Genomic DNA, 6,762 nt, shown 5'->3' on the forward strand with positions numbered 1-6,762 from the left:
ACAGACACTGTTTCTCTTTGAAACATTGCCTGTTCATTCCATTTTAAAAGTTGTAGATAATTTTTTTTACCATAAGGTTTCCAAGCTCCCGAGGCACTTGTGAGTTTTCACTTCCAGCAAAGAAATTTAACTTTTAACCCATTCAAACAATTTTAGCTGGAAACCCTTGAGTTTTAAGCAAAAAAAATGGTTGTTTTGGCAGGACTGAGGGGTGTATTTTCTGCAAGGAATCCCATCAGGAGATTTACCCCTGTCAGTACAAGAACTCGAAACTGATGTGAAGAAATCCTTTGGTTTGTGTCTTTCAACACTTCTGCTGGTTTATTCAAGTTCTTTCTCAAGTTGCTGCACTGATGGGAATTAGGAACCCTCTGAAGAAAATCCTGCAAGGACTTGCAAGTGCCCGTTGCACAAACAGACTGAAAATACTCCAGTTACGTACTGAGGCATGACCAAGCCCAGGCACAGGAGCATCTGGCTGCACAAGGCCCTAAACTGAACTCAAAAGCACTCAAAAGCCAAAGGAATTGTGGCATTCCCAATGAAGGTGGATCCAAAAGCACCAACGCTTACTGGTTCACCCTGGCTGCCAAACAGGTATCTCTTTCACAGGGCATTTCAAGGCCTCTGACCATTCCTAAAGACAACAAGGGGTGTGGTTTTCCAGTCACTGTTTGTTCCCAGCATCAGAGGACACAGCCACAGTGACAGGCACAGAGAGGAGAAGCAGCCCTCCCAAAATCAGGCAGCTGATCAGAGGCAGGCTGTCTGGCTCTCCACGTAGACCTACTGGACTTCCACAAGCAATTTTCGACTAATTCTTGTTCCCTCCCCAGCAGGGAACTGCTCTGTGTCAGATATGGCTCAGACTCAGTGCTTCAGACTCCAGCAGGAAAATCTTGGCTTAATTTAAAGTGTACTCACCCCTGAGTTACAACTGTGTGGGTGCAGGCAGGTCCCTGAAGCAGCAACACTTGGGATCCACGCTGTGAGAGGCAGGAAATTTACTGTCACGCTGTGGTTTTGGGCTGTCTCTGCAGAAAACAACGATTATGGGACTTGTGAACACGATTAGGTGACATTAAAAGGTTTTTAAAGTAACTGCTTGGATTCACCATGCCATGGGATTTATAGTAAATGTGATTATCTGCAGATCTATGAATACACAAATTATGTATTCTGTATAATGTTCATATTTATCCCCAGTGTGCTGCAATCAGCATTTGTATTTCACTTTCTCTTTGCTCTGTCTCAGGGCAGATCCCCTGGTCTCTGTTAGGACTTGTAACACTGGTGGCTCTTTGGCAGCTCCAGCTTAATTTTTAAAGCTTTTCCATACAAATTGATCAATCCAGGTCAGCAGTGATCAGAGAAGCAGCCACAGAGGCCAATTCCAGTGAGGAGAGTTTGGGTTTTCATTAATTTACTGTGTTAATTCCCTTCTCATGGACTTTGGCCATGCTGGATGACAGGGCTCAGCACAATACTCAGAACAATGTCTTGAAAGAGCCAAACAAGCAAGAAGGCAGCATTTTCCTCAAAAGTGGTTTGGTTTGCTTTACTGTAAAGTGGGAATTTTGGGATGGTACAGGCCACTATATTCATCTCCTCTTGTAAGCATGTTCCCATTCAGTAAGTCACAGGGCAGAGGTTCAAGTGGTATAACCCAAAATTCATCTTGTTCTCCTGGGCAGTGAAGTGCCCATTTCCAAGGAGAATCAGCATCATTCAGTAAGGACACTGGGCACTAAAGGATCTCTAAACACAGTAAAAATACAATTCCCCAACTGAAAAACCTAATCCCTGTCCTTTGATTTCTTGCAGCACACTGCAAGGTAGCTTTAAACACTTCTTTTTTAACCTATCTGCTAAACCACTTGAGACAGAACAGGTCCAGTAATCAAGATGCATCAGTGAGACAAAACTCCAGTTGAATCTCCCTCTATCTCCTGACACAGCTCCAACTTCTTGATTTTCTAAGGATTTAATGTGGGACAGTTCCATGAAGGATTGACTTGCTGATTTACTTCTGGTCTGGGTTTTAGACCCAGTTACCTCTTGTTTTCTTGGGTTGCAAAAGGAGAACAAGCTTTGCTTGGCTCCTCAGACTCCTTTGTTAACTGATCCCAAATCCCCTGCAGGTCATGTCGTGACATTTGGAATAACACTGGATGGATATTTAATGGACAATTCATTACAACACCTTTTGCCACTCACATTTAAAAAGCGGGGGAAACTTTTTCCCCAATTTTTCATCCTTCCTGCTGCTGTAAATAGATTAACAATGAGACCATCAGGAGCCCCTACAAATTTATTACCGAAGCTTTTGGTCCTTGTGCTCCTGCCAGCTCTTCCATTTCAGCCAGGACTTATGGCAGACTTCACCCATTCCCACCTGTTCACATGCCAGACCGATTCCAGGAGGAGTGCAACGGGAAGGGCCTTGTGATTTGAGATGGAAATCTTGCTAGAAGGAGCTCCAGCAACAACGAGCACCTTTGTGTCCTGGGAGAACGGGAACATGAGTGTCCAGGCAGAGAAACTTCCCTCCCAGCCTGGGCTGTGTTGAATCACAGCACTGGTCACAAAATGTCCCAGAGAAGGTGGAGGTGAAGTGTAAAGGGGGAGGTGAAGGAGAAACAAAAGATGGTTCTGAGAGCAGGTGGAGAATAAATGACTTTTTTTTTTTCCTGGAAGAAAAACTTCCTGCTGATGAAAGAAAAGGAAAAGCCATGTTTAACCCACTCCAGAAGCATCAGGAGGTGAGCAGTTCTGGGCAGGTGGCAAGATAGATTTAGTATGCCATCCTCTTCTTCCCAAACAATAAGGGAGACAAACAGCTGGATAATTCCAGTAAGCAGCCAAACTTCCAGAGATTCTCTGAAATCCCAGGAATTTTTATACCTAGGGATAAGGTTTGGGCAGACCCAGAACTGCCTGGGAAAGAATCTTCTGATGAAAGGCAGAGAGTCCCTCAAAGGTGCTCTAAGTTTATGTTTACTGCCTCATCCAAACCCAGCAGGTACTTGTCTTTATGCCTCTGTTTCACTTTGTGCTGGGGTTCTGGAGTCTTGGACTGTGTCCTTAATGCAGATTCACTGTGTCTCTTAAAGGAAATTTATTTCAGCTCCATGCAGACCTTATTTGTACAGTAAGAATAATTCTGACTCACTTCACAGGGAGAGCAGGAGGATTAATCAACAATTGTGAGGGACCACAGAAGTGCTAAATATTATTAATGGCTCCCAAGTTTTCTTCTTTTGGAAACAGTGGCCGTTTCTTCCCATAATGTTTTAGCAGTTGCTGCTCAAGGAGCTTAGATTGCAGATTCCTGGCTTGTGGTTTGTCCATAAATCACAGACCTGGAGCCTGCCCAAGACACTCTCGATGGGCTCAGCAGGAAGTCTGGACGAGAGAAAACTGTTTTCAGTCTGGCCCCGTGAACCACTTTATGGCCAGTCCAGTTTCAGGGTCCCAAGCCAGACGTGAGAGGGATTCTGTCCAAGTTTAAAAGCACGAGGTCTCTGGAATGTCCTTTCAAACTGGTTTCACTGCCTGTTAAATATTTTCCATCTTCTGCCCTGGAGGATATAGGTTTGACTCCACAGCTGATGAGCCTGGGCAGAGCAGGAGAGGAGGCCACGCTGTTTATCACCAAGTTTGTCAGCACACAAGGTTTAATTTGTAGAAAAATGAACAAAAAAATCCCCCAAACCCCAAAAACCAACCACAAGAAAAGGAGTCAGGCAGCAGTTAATAAGATCCCAGTACAAACCAAACCCAATAGATCCGTTTTCTACACCAGGCAGGGCTCAGCATTGCTTTACAGCCAGGACATGAAACAAGCTCCGTGAGATTCCTCCAGGTTGGAGATCCCTAATTCCCTTCCTGGTAGAGCAAATGCTGAAGGACACAACTAGCCCATTCTGGGCTCTTCCCAGCACCATTCCCACATGCTGCATTCTCTGGGTTCACCACAATATGCTGCAGACACCAGGGGCACTCTGGCTGCAGGAAGAGCACAGGCCAGATGGAAACTGCTTGGTGATACAACACCTCTGAGGATGAGTAATGTAATGTGCAAGTGGAGACCACGGGAGCTGGGAGAGACCAGGAGCTGGAAGAGCACAACTGCAGCTTCACCACCACAAACAGTGCTGCAGTTCTGATGCAAGATCCATACAAGCCTCCTCTGCTTGCACAGCATATTTTGAGGTTGTGCAGAAAGTGAAAAACCAGGTTCTAGTGAGCTTCCTACACCTCCCTTTTGCCATCATGTTTGGAATAACTCATCCTTTTCACTGCTTTTTTCACCAAAGAGCCTCTTTGCCCTTTCAGACACAGAGTCATCACAGAAGACCAGCTTCCACCTGTGTTCCTATCAGCACTTCAGTACATCCCCCTTTCCCACTAGGATCTGCTTTGTCAGCCAGGCTCATCATCCTCACACCAGCCCTCCCTGCAAGTCTTTGCAGAACAAAAGGGAAGGCTGAGCCTGAGGTGAGGACCCAGAGCCTGCTGGTGTGTGCAGTGATGAAGCTTAGACAAAGCAGTGTGATAAAGTGTGTATGAGATTTGGGCCAAAGCACCCTCCTTATCCTGCTGCTACTGCTCCTTCTTGTATCCCAGGACCATCACCACCTCTCACCGTGTCTGATGGGCACAGGGACACAGGGCAGGTGTGCACTCCAGGAACAGAAATCTTATTTGATATTTTAATCACAAATCTCTCATGGCAAAAAAATTAGCACCTCGAGGGCTGCTGGAATTCCTGGAGGATTCCCAGGATGGGGAGGTTAAAGATGTATCAGTTTATGACCATCTCACAACCAAGCACGCTCTGCTTCTCACTGCAGCAAAGGTTACAAACCAGCATCCAGCTCAGGCACTGTATCAACTGCTGCTATTTTTAGGCACTTTAACAGGTGAGCAGCTTGCTGGATACCACACTCACCTGCTGTGCTGCTTAGGAATCACCAAAGGTTGAAATTCCTTCAGTCTGTGTTAGAATCACAGGATTGTTTAGGTCAGAAAAGCCCTCAAAGATCCTCAAGGCCAACTATGAACCCAGCACTGCCAAGGCCACCACTAACCCATGTCCCCAGGTGCCATATTCACATGGCTTTTGAATCCCTCGAGGGATGGGGACTCCACCTCTGCCCTGGGCACCTGTGCCAGTGCCTGACCACCCTGTCAGTGAAGAAATGCCCCCAGTATCCAACCTAAACCTCCCCTGGCACAACTTGAGGCTGTTTGCTCTTGTCCTGTCCCTTGTTCTCTGGGAGCAGACCCTGACACCCCCCCAGCTCCCTCCTCCTGTCAGGGGGTTGCAGAGCCAGAAGGTCCCCCCTGAGCCTCCTTTTCTCCAGGCTGAGCCCCCCCAGCTCCCTCAGCCACTCCTGCTGCTCCAGACCCTTCCCAGCTCCGTTCCCTCTCTGGACCTGCTCCAGCCCTTCAATGTCTCTCTTGTTTTGAGGGGCCCAAAACTGACCTCAGGATTCGAGGTGAGGCCTCAGCAGTGCCCAGCACAGACAGGCACTGCCCTTGTCCTGCTGCCACACCATTCTTGATGATACATTAGCAGGGATGTAGGAGGTAGCTCCTTGTTCTTCTCAAGACCATCTAAACTGTCACTGCAGTTCCTCTTCTGCATCTGAACAAAAATGAAATTTTAGGTGATGTTGATAAAACTTCTCAAATGCTCACCTGTGCTCACCTTTTTAACTCCTCTGAGCACAGCCAGGCTTCCTGTAGCTTAAAGAGCTGGAGGCTGTGCTGTCCAGCACAGCATCCAAACAGTTAACCAAATCCAGTTCCTGCATCTTAATCTGGCAATTTAAAGATAAGCTAAACAAATATCAGGGCTGCTCAGAGCCCCACTGAGCAGGAGAAAGGATTCTTATAAACCAGTTTGCATGGTGTAAACCAGACACAGAGAGGGAATCTAGTGTGGCATTTCTGTCTGAACAGCCACTGCTCCTTAGAAATGATTCCAAGGGGCAAATTCCATTTCCAAAGACAAGGCTGACAGGGTTCATAGCTACAGATTCTCCTGCTTTCCCTCCACACTTCCTGCTACTGCTGTTGTTTTCACAGCCCTCTCTTCCCACCACTGTCCAGTGCTTGATGCCCTGAAGAACCAAACAGCATCTGAAGAGAGAAGAACCAACAAATCACCAGCTGGAGGACACAAAGACCAACAATGTAATGGGAAGGGAGAAGTGGAGAGGGTCTGGAAAATAAGTGTTTATTTATCATAAATACAGATCAGCTAGGCGTGCAGTTTATCCCACAGATGAGACAAAAACCCTGGAGACTCTCCAGAAAGCCATATGCTGGAAGGCTGTTTCCCAGTTACTTCCCTTTTTCCACAAGACCACGATGAACTCAGTTATCCAGCAGCTCAGTGATCTTTCCTACCATGGGATTGCACTGACATGTTCCTCCAGCAGTGCCTGTGTCTGCCAAGGGCAGCAATCTATCCATGCCAGCAAACTCCTCCTGCTTGGTCAGAGCTGGAGGTTTCTGAATTAATTAACTCATTTTGCCAGTGCTTATTCAGAGCACAATGGTGCACAGGGATTCAGTGGATGGGGGGTGTATTCACAGACCTAACTGGGAATCTTGCTGCCAACATCTGTTTTGGGAAAGGCCATTTTTAGAAACAGTATGAAAAGAGGCTCTTCAGGCTTGGGCACAGTGTTTAAGCAGCAACCTCTGGATTTTGTCCCCACTAAGAACACTGCACTTTGAACAGGCTGA

The sequence above is a fragment of the Manacus vitellinus genome, unplaced genomic scaffold (genome assembly GCF_001715985.3).
Source record: "Manacus vitellinus isolate BGI_N305 unplaced genomic scaffold, ASM171598v3 scaffold_12_pilon, whole genome shotgun sequence".
Taxonomy (NCBI): Eukaryota; Metazoa; Chordata; class Aves; order Passeriformes; family Pipridae; genus Manacus; species Manacus vitellinus.